This window comes from Carassius auratus, chromosome 34 (genome assembly GCF_003368295.1).
Source record: "Carassius auratus strain Wakin chromosome 34, ASM336829v1, whole genome shotgun sequence".
In the NCBI taxonomy this organism is placed as follows: Eukaryota; Metazoa; Chordata; class Actinopteri; order Cypriniformes; family Cyprinidae; genus Carassius; species Carassius auratus.
The window spans coordinates 4,411,599-4,431,286 of record NC_039276.1 but is presented as its reverse complement, the minus strand read 5'-3'; the positions used below and the strand labels follow the sequence as shown (position 1 = coordinate 4,431,286).

General features: G+C 37.2%; 1 protein-coding gene across 3 annotated transcripts in view; it reads left to right on the top strand.

Annotated features, from left to right (window-relative positions):
- The first annotated feature begins 1,385 nt into the window (after positions 1-1,385).
- The window catches only part of LOC113052979 (double-stranded RNA-specific editase 1-like), a 122,992-nt gene continuing 104,689 nt past the window's right edge, over positions 1,386-19,688 (top strand). The window contains exon 1 of one of the 3 annotated variants that reach the window (XM_026217541.1): positions 1,386-1,607. The gene's annotated coding sequence lies outside the window, so the exon portion shown is untranslated. The remainder of the gene's footprint in view (positions 1,608-19,688) is intronic. The other 2 variants (XM_026217544.1, XM_026217542.1) reach the window with 2 other exon arrangements.

Below are 19,688 nucleotides of genomic sequence, written 5' to 3'. Positions count from 1 at the left end.
GGAGTTCGGAGCGTGATTCATTTGAGTCAGTTCGGGAGTTCGGAACTGGTTCGCGAATCATTTGAGTCAGTTTGGAAGTTTGAATGCTGTAATGCAGTAGCTCTTTCTAAGGGTATTTTTTTTAAAATCCTTTTGCACATTTTATTTATGTTCAGTAGGTCTTTCTAGCTCAAGCAAATCCACAAACTAATAAAATGATTTATTATTAAGGTTGCCTGTTGACTGCTGTATATAAAAGCCCTTCAATATAGTTGTTGTTACATCAGGGGATGAGGGGAATCATCAAAAAAAAAAAAAAAAAAAAAAAAAAGGCCCTCTTTTGGGCCACTTAAAGCACTGCTGGACTCTGACCTCAATTGACTTCTTGCAGATCAGTTGTACTGTGCCCTACTTAATTTAGCAAATTAGCAAAGGGGGAAAAAAAAGGGTTTAAAGTTTAAAGTGCAGATTTTAGATATACTCACAAAAAAACATGGAAATACCATGACATTTGTTCAAATTAAATTTGAAAAGTAATGCAATCTTAAAAAGTTGTTGGAAAGTCTCAATTTAAAATATTTACATATTTATTTGGCTAGATATTGCTTTTTGCCTGTGCTTGTGTAGGGCCTTTATGTATCACAGAATTATTTTGAATTGATCTGTTGAACATGTTTAGAGAAATTCTTTATTCACTTAAAATCACCAAATATTGGTAAACACAGGCAGATACTAGAGTAGGCTAATATTTATTATAAATATTGATAAATTTAGCATGGACTTAAATGAGATGAATTGAAAGTCTGTGTGATGTTGTGGGTGAAATATAGAAAGAGGAGCTTCAGGATGAAGATGTTTTCTTCAATGTGCGATACTAGAACTATACGAATAACAAAGTGCAATAAACATTAAAACTATTAGCGCTACAAACCAGTGTGTTTATGTGTATGAGAACACATTAAAAAAATATAATAGTTTGCGATATTAAGCAGCATAAAGGACTGTTTTTATATAAGTGGAAGCAAACCATATTGAAAGCCTCGAACATTTAAGTTACAATTAGTGCCGCATTAGTTATTAAGGAGTGAGTTAAGGGAAAGTTAAGGGACATATGTATTTTGCATGTCTCAAGAATCACTAAACTGGTCACAAAGTTAACTTTGTATAAAACTAACATAAATATTTTAGTAGACTGCAACCCTGTGATAGCTGCAGCCAAGCCAACTGATCATCATCACACTGTCGTTTACAGACATAATTTATTAAACACAACAAATTTGCATTTTTATCTCACAAATGTAACCATCGGTTGTGTTTACGGCCAATCTGTTTCGCTTTGGTGTCCTCCGCCAATCAGAATCAGATCGTGGGTTCCGGCCTCCTGCACTGACAGACAGATTATGGGCGGTCCCCATCACTCCTTCAGCCAATCACAGTGTGTTTCTTTAACCACGTTGCGCGCTACAGACGGGCGCTACAGTATTCTAGGCCGCTCGTGAGATCAAACAGATGCACTCCGTTCCCCGGATCACCATCGAGATTAGAGGTGCGCTCTCAACTTTATTCCAATGGCGAAAACGGGGGTCCTTTGAATCTGCATTGAGGTGCTGATCGCCGCATTCATACCCGTGAGTACTGACTTATCTCCACTCTTGTGTTATTTTTAGACGCGGGATATTTTGCGTGTTCCCGCTGTGTTTATGTAACGCAAACGTTTTATTTATTTATTTTTTTATGCAGAATCTCCTCAGATCCAGACGCAAGTTGTTCGTCTGGTTATTTGACAGAGATAGAAGCAGAACTGTCCTATAGTAATGTCAACCCGCCCCCGCTGCTTGTAGGTGCGCATTATGGTGTTTAGTGCTGAACGGGAGCGCGCGTGTAGTGTGAAGCTGTAATAATGTACGCGACGCATCGCCGCAGCTCTGATCGGAAGCGGAGCAGGCGAGCATGTCATAATGCAGCTCCACAGTCCACAATAGAAACGGGCACTGTGTAGAGCCAGATAGAGGAAAAACCGCGCTTAGCTAGGCTGTGTGCAGAAATTTCTTGATAAAAAAACACGAGTCCGAGGCGATGGTTTTAGTCAAGTGCATCGAGAATGCAACTTCTTTTTGTTGCAACTTCGTGTTTGTGTGGATGCGCTGTGTCGGAAATCGCCCATTCATTCACACGTCTAAATGCACCTTATGCATATCATTTGCATTGCAAAGATAGTTCTGTCATGATCTACCCAGTCTTTGTTTGACTTTTTTTAAACAGCTATTTTAAACAGTTATTGTCTGTCCGTTCATTAAAGACGCGAATGCCACTATAACAAAGTATCGCCAATATATTCTTTATCTTATTAACACATAATGTTGTATGGCTGTTATTAATAATAGCCACCGTCTTTTCAGTCCATCCGTGGCAGCCATTGAAGATACAAAGTGACAGCTGTCAAATCTGGAAAAAAATGCATGTATTTTAATTGTTTGTGTGTGTGTGTTTATATGTATATATGTGTATACGTGTGTATATATAGCTATGTGTGTATATGTGTATATGTGTGTGTGTGTGTGTGTGTGTGTGTATATATATATATATATATATATATATATATATATATATATATATATATATATATATATATATATATATATATATATATAATATATATATTAATATTATTATTATTATTATTATTATTAGTGCTGTAGTCTACCATTTTTGAGTGGTTACTTTGTAGAATAAACAGTGTTGAATATTTTAATATTACACTATTTAGCCTCAATAAAAATATACTACTGTATTTTTTGTTTTATTAATATTTGTATCGCTTTTATTAATGGTCACCTTTTTAAACATCAAATGCTCTGTAAACAACACAAGTGTATATTGATGGTGACAGCAGGTGCAGCTTTTGTATCTGAAACTCAGTTCACACACAGATCGTTTTGTTTTAAGTCATTTCAGCTTCATTTTGATTTGGATGTGACAACAAATTATGATTCCTGAATTTGTGATTTGTTGACTTTGTAATAAGTCTATCCATTTTTTCCAACTGTTACATTCAGGCTAACAGTGGACCTGTTATCATAGGTGTGCATAACTCTATTTTTCAGCATGATCAGCCAGTCACATGGATGCTTTAGCCTTCTCTTCTGATGCATTTGCCTGTTTTATGCACTTGCCGATCTTTAAGTGTTTGTTGTATTTTTCTTCCTATTTTGGTCATGTTTTTTCACTAAGGGCACCAAGCAATCACCAAAGACAGCAGTTGTGTTTTAATGCTCATATCTCATCTGTTAAAAGGTGTGTTCTGAAATGCATTGAATTTCAGTTTATCCCTGATTCCAACTTTTTCCTTGTGTAACTAATGCTAAAAATTAAAATAATACAAAATCATGAATCACGATCAGCCATTAACCGTCCAACCTCAGAGTAGCCGTGAGGTGACCCGATGACGGCTGCTGTCCTCAGCAGAGCATAGTGCATGATTCCCTCCGAGACAACCAATCACTTACTGCTTATATCTCCTTAGTCAGATATACCCTGAAGACTCAAAGCTCATATTTGTCTCCTAATAATGACTCAGCTGCGCTAGTCAGATGTGAAAAGACATTATGAACAGATTATGTGGAAATGAAGTTTGAGAGCATTGGTATTTGATTAGCTGCTAACTATTTGGATGTTAAACTGAATTCAGCACATGCTGTTTGAGTATTTATACATAAACTCTGGAAATCTCCTACTCAGCGAGGTGCTGCTTATGTTTGGCCTGTCGGCCACCCTGGTTGTTTAAGAAGTGTGAATCTGTCACATGGCATCACTGCATCCTTGTTAGCAGCTTGTTTTAGGGTCATGGCATTGTCTACATGAGCAGTGCATCAGTTAATAAGTTTTCAACCATCTCATTTACTGTGACGTGGAGAGATTCCTGTGCCACGAACTGTATTGGTCAGACCGAGACGAGTTTGGCCACAGGGCACACAAAAAGTGCCATTGAGTATTGGGTGTCTCATTTGATGTCAGTTTCAGAGTTGAAGGTTAGGCTTAGCTGTGTAGCCCATTTGTTCTTCTCTGTGGCACTTTGTTCAGCACACATGTCAGATTGAATTCCATCTCGAGTCAATTGACTACAATTAGTGCACTGGTCTAAATAAATATGCAGGAAGTGACACGGGTGCTGTGGTTTGATTTTTTTGAACCACCTGTACAATGATCTGTAGTGAAGTATGGCAGGACAATATATGTTAAAATTTTCTTATATATAATTTTATGTTTTACGTTGTATTATTCATTTTTGTTATATTGGCCAGCCCTGTGTGCAAGAAGCCTATATTGGGACTCTTCCCCTTGTACAGTACTTGATGTACAGCACATCTTGGACAGCTAGTCAGGTGGAAACTACCAGCACTACTTGTTAGTCCAGAGGGAATACTGAATAATCAGCAACAGTAAATACAGTAATAAAATAAAGAGCACAAAGGAGCTTTGTGAGTCTCAGTATGAAAGCCGCAGCTCTAATCTTGTCCTTACTCTACTCCAGTCTTGAGCCATGTGCTCATAATATCTGCATAATTAATGCTCCAAATACATAAGGATATTTCAAGTGGCGAATATGGAGGAGGAAAACAATACATAGTGGAAATGTAGCTGAAATCTTAAGAAAGGGCTAGTGAGTTGAGGCTGTGTTTCTGATGTATTGATAACATATCCCCACAGAGTTGCTAAATTGCATCTGGACTTGTTAATGGTCTTTAATGTACCTTGAAGTATAGTGATAAAGATATTTTTTGTTGTTCTGTTTGTTATGATTTCCATAACACTAGAAGTTGCTAAGCTGATATGTAGTCACTAGGGACGTGCAGTAGTGCACACTGTGAGAGAGAGAGGGGGGGAAAATCTGGTGTAAGATTTGAAACAATTACCACTAAGAAATTGCTATTAAGATATTAGAAAGAATTACTTTAATTACAAATAACTGAATTAAGCATTACCTGTTTAAGGAAGAAGACTGAAACAGTATTTTCTTAATGCACGCCAGTAATATTGTTTTTGTTTACAACTTCGAAAAATATATAAATATATTTGCAGTGGCACTGCTGTTCTCCATAATAAATTACCAGTATTCTTATTCCTATCCCTAATATTAATATTTAATACTACTTGATACTATTTCAGTGTCTTTAATTGTAAGACCTTTTTTTTTTTTCATCTTTGGGTTGGTTTGGCCTATCACCAAAGACTTTAAATGACCAAATGCTATTCTGTTTGATGGTCTCTGTATTTTGCTGTTAAATTCAGCCTCACTTTGAGGTTTCTCGCTTTTTCTCTCGTGTTTTTTTTTTTGTTTGTTTTTTTGCTTTGTTCTGTGTTAATATTTGGAAAAGAGTTACTCAGAGTTGTGTTAAAGCTGGTGAGTAAAGTTTTAAGAGTAGATTTATTGGACTGGAAGTATTTGCCCTTCTCTAGGCTGACTAATTGGGCAGCAGCATGGTCAGTGAAAATGGAGGAGCGGGATGCAGGGTGTTTGTCATGGGCCTGGTGATGAAACCGAGGCTAACATGGCTGGTACATCCTGAAAGCTTCCCAGAGGGCACATCATTGCCGCCCCATCTCCTCGTCACAAAATCTGGGCGGTGCAGAACCTGCAGGTTTGCAGCAATTACTCATGCTGAATAAGTTTATATGCTGAAGCCACGGTTGTGTAATTCATTTTAGAACAAGTACAAGGCCTTAAGAAAGTACACCAATCACATCAGCTGAACATAGAAGGACTGGGGCACGGCCTGCATGCATTTTGTAACCCGTTTCAAGACTTCTTGAACAAAAGGAATCAACCATTATCGAAGAGGGGGAATGACATACGACAACGTCTGAATCTATGAAGCGCATCACATGACATCTCTAGTAGGATGTTACCAAATCTCAAGGTTTGCCCTTTTACTGTCCTGATGTTTGACCACAAGCACAACACTCACCTTAATAAGGAGCATTTAACATGATTGTGTATCATTATAGTCACTGAATGTCTAAATGCTCGCTCCAGTTTATTCTAAACACTTTTCGCTTGGCCTACATAAAAAAAGTATATATATTTATTTTTTTATAAATATTTTTTTTTTATAAAGGACTATATAAAAAAGGTATACATAAAAATTATTGAATAATTGTGGGATTTTATATATATATATATAAAAAGTAGATCATTTGCCATTGTTTGCCATCCGTCATCGTTAGTACAGACATGTGTCTTGGCTTGCACTTTACTTAGCCAAACATTTATTTCTGAGTTCTCTTTTCATCTTCTCACCTTTCGTTTATAGGCTGTAATTTGGGCTTTCTTGCATCATGCACTATTTTTATTGTTCTCAGTTTTTTTTATTTGTAGTCAAAAAAGTGAAACAGTTTGCTTGAATTTAATGGTGTGTTTATCTGCAAAACCAAATAATTTATGTAGAATTTCTCCATGGTCTTGCCCTACAAATAAATGACACAAGTTAGCAGTAGAAATGTACCTGGACATCTGATGCTGTGGCCAGGAGAATGGTCTGCTTGTACGGAGGCACCCAAGAGTGATTAAAGATACCCATTTCAGCGTTGATATGGTCTCTCTGTTTGATTTGTGTGTTTTGGAGGCAGATTTTGAGATCAAGGCCTTAGCCACTGTGAGTCATAGCCTAATGCTGAGATGCAGTTGCCAGGCCTTTAGCAGTTCAGCTTGATTATCATCACTTTGACTGCAGGTTTGATCTTTAGGATTTCTGAAATGTGGCTATTTGCGTGATCAGTAGGCTTTTGAGAGAGGCTGTACCAGCACTGGTGAAAGCTTCTGTCAGCGCAGTGCATTTCACAATAATTCAGCACTTTTTGTTTTCAATACAGTAAAATGCATATGTGCTCCGTTGCTTTTTCAATAAGTCATGATTGAAGAAGACTTGAATATTAGATGGAATGAAAGATCCATGAATAATACACATGGATTTAAGTGCTTCTGGAAAAACAACAACAACAACAAAAAACTCCTGCCTTGTTTTTCTCTTTCGCTAGCATAGCACTAGTTTTGTAATGTGGAATTGTTTTAACCACTAAAGAAAACAGTTTATAGTTAACCGTACATGTTATTTAGATTAGTGTCATCAAGCTGATTACTGAAGAAAAAGTGTATTTTGCTGTTTCGTTCTGCTGATGGAAACAGCAGATATCTTACCCTGAAGTACTTGGATTAATAATGATCTTAAAATTCCAGTTTTTCTATTCAATATTCATATTTCTCAAGTTTAATGAAAATTTTCTTTTACCGTTGTGGTCAATGCCCAATATTTTACTCAAGTTCTGATTCCGAGTTTGTAGCGAAATTGTAGAAATATTTTATTTTTATATGATATATTTTTATTTGATTGATTGATTGTTCTATTCATGAGCCAATTACTGTGAGCTGATACCGATATTAGGGAGTAAAAAACGCCGATATCTAGTTCACTTGGGAACATTCATTCATGGATTTGCACCCATCTGTCTTCACACATAGCCGACAATTACTAGAGAAGTGTGACATAATATACCTCTGTAAATAAATACAATATAAATTCGCGTTTTGCTCACTTTAATGCCCTTTGAATGTAACGTGTACGTTCCCTTGGAACTGGAATCATGGCAGAAATTCATGTGAAGTCCACTTCACAAGGCACTTACGGTCGAATAAAACAACGCTTGAATGCTGCCTGAACAACAGACCTCCTTATTGAAGTGAAAGCAGAGTGCGCTCCATTGTTTGCTACTGGTGACCTGGATGAAACGCTTTAAAGCAGTCAATTGAAAAACCATTGAAATTTTGAATGGCCATATCTCTGTAACAGCACGGTGGGGATCCCTTCAGCTTGCTAAAGTGTAGCAGATTGATTCATTTTCATATCTTAACGTATAGTTATAAAAAAGTCTCTTATTCACCATGGCTGCATTTGATTATTTTAATGCATCCTTGATAAATAAAAGTATTAATTTTATAAAAAATGCTACGTGTGGTGGGGTGTATGTTTGGTATAAAAAAGGATGCTTTTATTAAAAATTTTCAAACATCAAATGAAAGTTAAATGTACAACAGGTGATCATCTTGAGAATTTTTTTTTTGTTATGGAAGTTTGGTTGGAAGTTTTTTTAACCCTCTGAAGGGTTGAGGCATTTTATCCTGATAACCCCGAAATGAACTTAAATTACACTTTCAGTTTTGATTGTACAGATAAGAGCAATACATCAATCAAATCTGTAAAGGGTCTACCTTTTTTGTATAAAGACATAGTAACAACAAAACTTTGTGCATTTATAAAATAAAGATTACAAACAAGGTGTGCTGTCTGAAGCCTTTGTCTGCGGTGATCTTCATTTAGAACTGTAACTCCCTGAATACTCAACAAAGAGACATTAGAGATATATCTATAGAAAGCCTGACATGTCTATTTTTAAACTACAAGTGCTGCTGAAAGCAAATATTCTGTGATAAAGTAATCCATATGAAAACAACGCGATGTCCGTTTTTCATGTCTCCCTTCATTATCTTCTAATGTGACCACGCTCTGTGCTGAACGCGCTATTCAGATTCAAACTGAAGCGCGCGGCTCGAATACTCCCACACAACAGAAGACAGCGCAGCCAGACTGTTCTTCAAGTTTTTTTATTTTACTGTTTGCTTCACGATGAGACATAATTCACCCCAAAAAGATGTGATGTGGTTGAGGATTTGAGATTTGGATTTCCTCATAAAAAAAATGAAGCACTTTATTCAGCAGAGTTCATAAATATGAGTAAGTGTCTTTTTATTTATTTATATACTTGTACTAGTTTTCACATAACGTGTAAACATTATACTAGTTACTAGACTTTTTCCAAACTATAAATTCTGACTAAATGTAAAATCAAGTGAAACATTATGAAGTTTCAATAACAATATATAATACTATACCATTCAAAAGCTTGATGTAAATAATATAAATGTAACAAATAAATGTATCAAACAATGCTGTTCTTTCAATTTATTCCCCCCAAAAACCTAAAAAAAATTATCAGCTATTTTTAACATTAATAATAATAATACTAATAATGATTATAATAACAATAAATGTTTTTTTATTTTTATTTTTTTGTAGAAAATCAGATAGTTAGAAGGGTTTCTGCAGGATTGTGTGACTGGAGTAATGATGCAAAAAGAAATTCAGCTTTGAAAGTCAGCTTTGATTTTTCATAATACACTGTTTAACTGCACTCGCAGGTGGATATTAAATTATGTTGTGGGATAATTAAATGTATTCTAAATAAACTACAAACATAAAATTATATACATTTATTTTCTCCTCACATTCTTTCTTGTAACTCTTCCCCTCTGAAACTGAAAAAAGCACAAATGTCAGGGCATGACAAAACTTCTCCAGGCCCCCAAAATACCCTTAGACCTCAGAGGGTTAACATCCCGATAGCAATCATTAAGTTGAGTGGTCTAAATGTATGTTGGCAACATACTATATTCTGTTTACGACCTTCTTTAAATAGTTCAAAATGCTCTCATGCTTCAATTAACCTTTTTTTTCTGCTGCAACATTCCTTGTGGCCTCTTGAATAGCCTTACAAATGATTGTTTGCTGTCCATGTTGTCACCAATTTAAGAATCAAAAGACACGCTCATTGAACGCATACCACACCAAGATTTACTGCCTTCCTCTCGCCTGTCCTGTTGTTTCCGCCAGTGTTCGGTGACACATAAGGCTGAATGGAGCATCTGAGCATTTTTTTTTTTTTTTGCCACTCAGCGATTGGCTGACGATGCATTCCCTGGGAGCCATTGTTCTGTTGGAGGCAGTGAGGCCATCTGCTCTTTACTCTGCGTCTTTGCGCAAGCTACCTCACTGTGTCTGTCCATCCTCCGTCTCCCACCGCATTGTCAGATGCGTATGGAAACTTCATCACAGGCTCCTCTGGCTTGCAGTGAAGATTGTCATAGTGTGTACACTGTGTCTGACTTCTGTCTGCTTTTATTTGTCTCAGAAATTGCAGAAGTGTAGTAATGCGGCATTACAGATGCACTGTATTTTCTCGCGCATATGGCTAACTGCAGTAACAATGCAGCAATTATTGCCTGTAAGTACATGATGGGGTGTTTCTTTGCTAAATGATGGGAGAAATCGTTTGTTTTATTCACAAACAATCCAGCGCCATGTAGCGTCTCACAGGCTCTGATGTTCTTGGCTTTCAGCCTCTGTTGTGACTATGAGAGAGAGTGCTGTAGACATTACCCCAATTAAGTGGGTCGGTGAATTGGCTTTCAGGAATTAATTTAATGAATAATTGATCAAAGTCGCCGTCATGTGGATCTTGACTATCATGCTCACCTGAGGCTGTTTTTTGATGTTTGAACTGAAAAGGCTGTTATACATCTTCACTTTTCAAACAAAAGGATTATATACAGACAAAAAGCATGAATATAGGCTTAACTCTTTCATGTGAACGGAAACAGCAGTTAGGAATGGGAATATTAAAGGGATGGTCACTGATGTGTGTGTTTCCAAATGATATGATTTTATGTTCAAAATGACATAAAAACACCATCAAAGTCGCTAAATTGCTATTTAAATCATTCTTCTGTACAAAATGAAAACGCAAGTTCGCTGGGATTTTCCTGAGATAAGTAATATCTTATTCATGAAGATGTTCTTTTGAGTCCATGTTTTTATAAATCAGTTGGTTCTTGGTGAACTTAATATTTTGTTCACAAATAAAACAGGGCAGCTTTTTTCAAGAACTATCATGCCAGTGAGAGCTAAGAAAATTGTCATTGTAAGTCTGTGTATTAAGTGTATGGTAGACCAAAGCTTTTCTTTTCTTTCTTTTTTTGCTAACGTTTTGCATTTGTCCCCCATTTTAATTAACTACTTGTTGACACATGAACAACCAGTCAGCAGTTATGAAGGCTGAAGTACACTTGATAACTCACAAGTTTGAGGGTTTTTTTTTTTTACTACTTTATTGAAAATAATGATTTATGGGAGTCATTTTTGCATGAATCAGACTACAGTGGTCGTACTTGTTGGCTACACAATTTAATAATGGGAAGCCAGTTTACACGTCCACTCAAAAGTTTGGGTTTTTTAAGAGTTTTTTAAAAAGGGAGGTTTTCATTTTGCATTTACTTTAAAAATACAATAAAACCATATACTATATATATAGTATTGTCAATAAGTTTCTCATCACGTTCAGTTCAGATTGTGAGCTTGCTAAGCTCATGATTTCCAAGCCCTAGTTAGCAGAGTCCTCAAACGAACTGTCATCTTCTTACTCTTCATTTCTGTCATGACTGCTCACAGCTCTTTTTTTTGTGTGTGTGTGTGTGTATGTGTGTTTGATGGATGAGTCAGTACCCCCACCGTTTCTCCCTCTGTCCCCATCCTCTGCGTGATCTCTACTCCAGGGCAGAGGTTGATGACGTCCTGAAATCATTTGAAATTCAGTTGACTTTTTGCAGTGATCGTCTCAGTTACAAAACTGCTACCAAGAGTTGCTGCAAATTACAGTTATGATTCCCTCGTCTCTCATTTGTGATGATGTATGGAGTTCCACAGCTGTATGCCAGCCACCCTTGTTCCCTCACAACTTAATTCTGCAGAGAAAAGTGTCTGAGACAGGTGGTCCTGGAATCGGCTGATGACAAAACAATGAAATGGCTGGAAAGTAGAGGTTGTTAACTGCACTCCTGACACGTTTTGATTTTCGGTTGGGTGTTTTTTTTTTTTTTTTTTAACACGTCGTTCTCTTAGTGGGAATATTTTAATGTGACCCAGTTTTTCTCTGTGATGCAGTGGTTGGTGCATATGAAGCAGTGTCAGGAGGAGAAGGACCCCTCACTGAAAAATGAATAGCAAAATCAGTAATCAGTATGTGGTGTTTGTAGGAATTAAAGCCCCACCTTTTAGTTAAAGAGACAAAGGTGTTTTTGATGGAGGTGTAATTATTATTATTATTATTATTTTTACACTAATGTGTGCAGTAGCTGGATTGGCCCTGACATTTGTAATTTGAGTGGCTTTAGTAGTAATTTGAGCTAAAAAAAAAAAAAAGCAACACAAAAACAAAACAAATAAATTGGTGATTTAAAATTATTTTTATATTTACATCAGAAACATAATTGTATTGCAGATTTGAAATGTACATCTTGACAGCAGTATATTTTAATATCATTTAGAAGCTATCATTGTTTTTATTAATATTTTGAATTGGTTTTTATTTTTTGTTTATTGTAGTTTTTCTGGTTATGTAGTTCTTATTCATCTTTATTTCAGTTTAAATGTATTCTATTTCTAGCACATAAAATTAAACAAAGACATTTAGAAATGTTTCATTGGCAGCTAGATAAAACAAAGTTGGTTTTGGTTTTAAGTTTTGTATTTTATTCTTCCATTTGAAGTTTATTTTATTTCAAGTAATGAATTAATTTTTTTTATTATTGTTTTCAGTTTAGTTTACTATAATAACTCTGCTTGACAGTTTTGAAGATTTATTCACCCATTTAAGTAGGTGTATTTGTTTTATAAAACAAGTTTTTAAAATAAAAAAAGCTAGTTATATATTTCTTTGGATAACAGCCATGGCTCACCTGTCGGCTCTTAAAACAATTTGACTGTGTCAGCACGCAAATATAGCACCTAAAAATAATGCTGTAGAAGGGCTTAATTCACACTAGCAAGAAATAGTTTGGCAAATTGCTTTCCATGGGCAGTTTCAGTGATTATGTTTGCTCTCACTGCCTTCCTGAGAGTGTTATCTGAAATATTATCACCTCCACTTTGTGTCATATCTAAAAATACTCCTGAACCCTGCTAAAAGTCTATGTAATGCACCGTTTCTTTCCTCATTCTTTAATTCCAGAGTGACCCGAGGTGCAGAATATCTGTGATTTACAGGTTGCATCGTGTTTTGGGGAAAGGAAGCAAAATCCTTTTTTGTTTAGCTTGAAATGGTACTCTTTTGTACCCAGTACAAGCTTTTGTGTTTTGACTGTCCCGTTTGTCATCAGGGTCTCATTTCAATGAGTGCACTCAGATTTTGAACGTGGCTCGGTAATGAAACCGGAATACCTAAACAATGTCAAGTGCAATGAGGTGCATTGTGGATAAGCAGAAGGTTCCTGTTTATTTAGTGGTTGTCATCAGCCTTGCTGAGATTGTTTATTTTTGGTATTTTTTTTTTTCCTTATCTCTTTGGGTTTTGTCAGCATCTTTTTGCTCTCTCTCTCTCTCTCTCTCCCTCGCTCCTCTAGTGGTGCACTCACTCAGCAGGGTGAGTTTGATGCAGCAGTGTTTTCTAGTTCATGTCCATCACTGCCAAGTGTTCAGCTTTCTGTGTGTATTTTAATATACTTCCTGCCTTAATTAAACCGTAATAGACAAAAAGCCATCTCTTTTTAGTTTTACTACAGGCATGAGTTGTTCTGTAGCCTTTGACCATGGTAGAATCATAGAATTGCATTTCTTGGATTACTGCTTTTATGCAATGACACTGCAAGACAAGTGGTTGCATTAACAAAGCTTGACATTAAGCTTTTCAAGGCTAAATTGTGAACTGATGATGATCCAAAAGCTTAAATCAATTATCAGACACCTTCCTTTTTCTTTTCATTTCTTTTTCTTTTACAATATAGCCTCAAATTTTAGTCAAACTTTTACTCAAATGTTGGGTGTTGCACAGTTATAGTTGAGAGGCATTTGCTTAATCAAACGAGTTATTTTCTTTTGCAAAAAAAAAAAAAACAAGCAGCATTCAAGCATACAATATACTGTTTCTTGTGATAGGTATTTGTTTAAGTAAATGTATTAAATATTTTAGACATTTTTTAAAGGGTTTCTATCTTTAGTTTACAGCTTGGTTTTATATTTTGATTATGCATAGTGCATACTGCATATATTTAGGTATTTAAGACATTTGTTTATGCAATATGTTTCTATAAAACTACTTTAATCAATATCCATTAAATAAAACCGATGTATTTGATCCTTTTTCCCTTTTATATATAATGATGAAAATATATCTAATTAAAAAAGAGAAGAAAAAAATATTTGTCATTTTTATGTAAACTTGAATGAATTAATTATATAATTATAAATATAAATGTTATATAATTTTTATTATATATGACACACACACAGACACACACACACACACACACATATATATATAATATTCCATCTTTCATGTCCAGTTTATTTTAGAAAAAAAGAGCCTAAATGCTTCTTGCAGCTTCTGTTTTGGATATAAATGCAGTGCCTTGTATATTTGGAAATGCATGCTAGACTTCCTCTGCCTCTGTCTGTGTCTCTCTCCGTCTCTTCCTGTCTCCTGTCTCACAGGCTCTCAGCATCTGAGTGACAGCTTCCGCCGGGAGCGCTCCAGCCATGGAGACTTGTTTCCTCTCTTTTCTTAGCACTGCTGACAGGCTGTCTGTGACATACTGGGAACACAAGGACTTGGACAAAAACATGGTATTTGTGTCTCCGTCCTTGTGGCTGAAATACGAAGGCCAAGTCGTCTGTTTGCACTTTCCACTGATCGCTTACCTCTTCGTTTGTTAATAATGGAGAGTTTTGCATTCTGTTACACTGTTTCCATGGCACGTCTCGGTCACTTTTAACTTGAGAGAGCCTGTGAGGATCATGTACAGTGAATGTAATTGAGGTGAGTTGTGTAGAAATTAGACTGAACATTTGTGAGTTATCTTTACAGGCAGATTTTTAAAAAGATAGTTCACCCAAAATGTAAATTTAGTTGTCATTTATTTGCCCTTGTGTTGTTACAAATCTGTATAAATGTATTTCTAGTGCTGAACAAAAAAGATTTTTGAAAGAATGTGGGTAAACCAAAAAGTTGCTGGTAGCCAATGACTTCCATAGTATTTGTTTACTATACCATTGAAGTCTATGGCTACCAGGAAACTTATGGTGATTAAATGATGACAGAATTAATTTTTTGGGGTGAACTATCACTTTAAGGCATCATAGACAAATCAAACTTTTTTTTTTTTTTATCCCAGAAGGAATTGTCAGTCCTACATGCTGTAACTTGGAAAAACGTAATGCAAAGTTTTAGTCAAACACCTTCATCAGATTGCCTAAAGAAACACCATTTTATTTTGACTTGGAACCCGTTTTAAGTCATTAATTTTATTAATTTTTAAAATAAGTAAAGAAAAATTGAATGATAGTAAATATGACCAAACCTTGAGTCATTTACGATGCTTTTAAAAGCACTTTTCTAGCCAGCTAATCTTGTGTTTGGTAATCTTGCTCTTAGGTCACTAAACGTGTGTTAAAACAAACACATCAATATTTTTTTTATGTAAAGGCATTTCTGTGCCTCTTATTTACAGCACTTCAGCTAACCCCTCTGCATTTTAGACGAAGGCCACTTAACTAGCACTATTATTATTTAATGAAGCAATGTTTATGTTCCTCACTGCCATATTCTTACAGCACCAGATTTGAAGGTAAATGAGATTCATAAGCTTCTGCATGTAAAATCAGTTTTGTGGTCAGATAATGACACCCACCTCGACAGGATCTGGCGGTCTGTTTTTGTTTGTTTGTTGTTTTTCCAGCCGTGTTCTGAAGCTGTTTGATTCAGGGTCTTTCTGCCGCTTTCGTTGAGCCGCTATGAATCGTTGTGGGCGGTTGGTGTTAACACTTATTTTTAACCTCAACTGGAAGCTGAAACGAAGCTTCCCAGTGTCCCGCTCTCACCGTGCAGATAGGAATCCTGCCTGTGTCTGTACACATTTATATACATTTTTATAGAAATGTGCACCCACGCTGGGATCTCATTAAGTTGTTTTGTGAAAATGCTAGAGCATAAATTATTGAAGCGTCATTATATTGTAAAGGTTTTGGATTTCCTCTTGGATTCCTGATGGTTGGGTTTCTCGTGGTCTTTTATTCATGGGCTGGTGAGTACGGTGTGGCAGGCCGAGCGAGCAGCCAGTTTCCCTCAGACACTGAAATTAAGCTGAGCTGCCGAAATTATAGAAAAATCACATCTCTCTCTCTGTATGTCAGACAGCATATTACATGCTGAATTTGTCAAAAGCCTTGAGACATAAAAAGAATCGACTTTATGAATGACTTCCCTGAACATCATACATGCACATGGATTTGGTGTAATGATAGCTTAATGTTTAAGCGTCTTGGGTGTTAATGCAAAGGTTTCTGGTTAGTTTTAAACCAGGGTTTTCTTCCAAGCATATGTTTGTTTGTACGCCAATAGCTGTAAGTTTGGTCATATACAGTCAAGACTTTGGATACTTTTGTTTGGAACCTACATGCTAGCATCAAAAATACATCAGGATGTAACGATTCACTTTACTCACAAAAACAAAAGTGACGTGACATTCAGCCAAGTATGGTGACTCAAACTCAGAATTTGTGCTCTGCATTTCACCCATTCAAAGTGCACACACACAGAGCAGTGAACACACACACACACACACGCACACTGTGAACACACACCCAGAGCAATTTATGCTGAGGTGCCGGGGAGCAGTTGGGGGTTCAGTGCCTTGCTCAAAGGCACCTCAATCGTGGTATTGACAATCCGAGATTCAAACCCACAACCCTAACTCTCTAACCGCTAGGCCACGACTCCTCACCAATGTGATTTTTGAAATTGAGATTTAAGACAAATTATAATTGAAAGTATAATTTTTCATTAAAAACTGAATTGTACAAGATATCATGTGCTCAGTTACATTTGACATGAGAACACCGATTTCAGTGTTGATATTTTAGCTTCTAACATATTTAGCATGTTTGGAAAAAAGTGTAAAATATTAAATTTATGGAACATTTGTTTCTCACTTTCTCTGACATATCCCCCTGAGCTATGGTGAACCCTGACTGGTGTAAGTTTGGCAGCAGCTGTCTGTAAGAAGTCTGTAGGGGAAGAGTTCATATGGGGATTAGCAGATTAAACAATCTTTCATTCCTTCCTCCTCTTGAGCTCCACAGCCACTCCTCTCTTCATTTGACTTTGCCCTGACTTTGTGGTCTGGAGAAAAATGACCAATCTATGAGTCTCGTCTGACACATCATGCCTGTAAGGGTGTCTTTCCGCTGACAAATACCTTGTCATAACCGTCTCTTTGCATCTGCAATTTTTGTCCTAGAAAATGTATTGGTTTTGCATTAAGTTGTTTATTGAACCCTGGGCGACCTTCGCTTGTGTGCGGTGGAAATGTTGCCGCCTTGAGCGTGTGCGGTGTCGCCCGTGTTGACGTGCAGGATAAACTTACAGGCAGTTGTTGCACTGCTGACAGTGAATTATAGTTCCTACTGTGGTTCCTCCGAATGAGACAGGAACGGCTCCGAGATGGAACTTCCTCCCTCTGAAAGGCCAAATTTGTTGGTGCTTGTGCAGAAATTGTCTGCATTAGTAATGTGTGAACCTGAATGAAGAATATTGGGTACTGTTTTAGTTCCTGGTTTAGAAAGTGTAAATTATGCAGAAATATGGGTTTCAGCAATGATGCCATAATTGCATTATTGAGTGTGTGAGTTTGGGGAAACAGTGGCTTTATGCTAAATGATAAGCAGGCGTGTAAAGCATTCAATTTTGCAACATTTTATCAACACTGAAATCTGTGTTTTCATGTAAAATGTAACTGTATAAATGGTAAACGATAAAAATATGGTTTCTCTGTAACATATTCAGGATATCAGTGTGTTTTTGCAGCAAAAGATATGAGAGCCCATGGTAAAAATTATGGGCTCCTTTTGATCTAGATGACAGATGGTCAGTATTTATGCAAGATAGAAGTTCAGCCCTTTTAGTTCTCAACTCTGTGGCCCCAAAAAACACCTGCATTTAGTAAAACCCTACGTCTCCTCTGTTAAACAAAGCCCCAGTGGATGGGCTGCGTTATGTTGTGTTTAGCTATAGTAATTCAAAGCTGATAAACCGAACAGACGTTTTCAGGCTTGATGGGACGAGGAGCCACAGAGGAGTTTGCGAGTGCCAGCTCTCGAATGGTCTTGTTGGTGGAGAACGTTCAAGCCTCGCAAGCGTTTCTGCCCCTGTCCGCCGAAGCCCTCGTGCAACATGCATGGAAATCATTGCAAATAGCCAAAGACGCCAAATGGCCAAAGAAAAAGAATGCCTTCTTATCTCCTCAGAGTCGCACTGTAATGCTTTGCGCTTTGTAGAGTCTCCTTGAGGGATGTGTGCCTGGTGTGGCGGCCGCCTGACCCCTCGTCTCTCGGTAGGAGGTTTGTGTCAGACTACGGTCTGAGGGGATTTAGCTATTCTAAGCCTTCTCAACAATTGTGTTTCTGACATGAGCTTGCTTTAGTTTACAGGGACGGTGGAGAGCATGGTTTTAATCCAGCGTGATACAGTGCGTCTTTTCTGCTGACGTCTCCAGTCTTGCGAGCAGCTGTGGACCCCGGGACCTCTTCTGCTGATTTTCTTCTTTGTGCGCTGAGCTGTGCATAATTATTTCAAAGCAAGCCAGTTTATTTGCTGCTTTTTGGAGATGTTCGTGGTTATTTTCGACCCTTCGTGCTCACTCCGGTCAGCCTGGGGGCCTGCGCAATTTTTCAATTTGTCTGAGTGATGTGGTTAGCGATTGGGGAAACGGCCACACTGGCGGCTGAGATGCTGTCTGTTTGTTCAAGCTGCTGCTAAGTCTCTCTATCTTTTGTCTCCCTGTAAAAAATCACACCGAAATGCGGCACCCGCTGGGACACCGAGTGGACTCCTCTGATCCGCTTGCACACAGATCAATGGCGATCCGGGCTTCTGCAAAGATCGCACTGCTCCGTAATGGTGTAAATGGGCCACCTGCTGCTGGTGGGTGTTTATTTATGATGGGTGGGAGGAAATTGCATCGACATGCTGTAACAAATGAGCAGTATCTGTTTTGCTGATGTAAGGACTTCGCCGACCACTCTACAGTGAAATACTTTGCTGCATTTTATCTCAATCATATTCTCTCTCTCTCTCTCTGTGTGAGTGTGAGAGAGACCGACCGACCGACCGACCCACCCTGGACCACAAAACCTGAACCCAGGAGGAAAGAAACCTCATTCTCTAGGGCTGTTCACACTTGTGTATTTTAAAAAGACCCAGACTCAAACCTTCAAAGTTGACTTTACTTCAGTTGTGATAACTGCTCAGTCCACTTTTCATTTTTGAGGTTTAATTGAAGTTTTTTTTTTTCAGAAATTAACCAAAAAAATAAATGAAATCAGTCTCACTAACTTAAAGACTTGCAATTTATAAAGCTAAATGCTATTGATTTGCTGCAGCATTCATGTCTGTCACTGGTTACAAAGCTCAATGTTACAAAAACCATAATGGAGTGCTGAAATAAAACCTTTTAGCCATAATCATAATCTCAATCATTTATTCGATTAATTATGTGGCCCTATAGACCATAAATATTCAGAAATTACTCCCTAGTGAGTCACCACCGTGGCGTCCAAAATAGTTTTAATTAAAAAAACCTGGATGGAATTAAGTTCATAAGTCAGTGTGACTCATGCAGAATAAAGAGCTAATTCTGAACTGCGGCCTCTAATTAAATGACAAAAATATTTATTGGTGTACCTATGTGGCTGTGCGAGTTTATCATGCATGGATTGTCCCTGGAGTTACTGCGGCTGTTTCCATTTTTCGTGTGAATGATCTCTGTTCTTGAA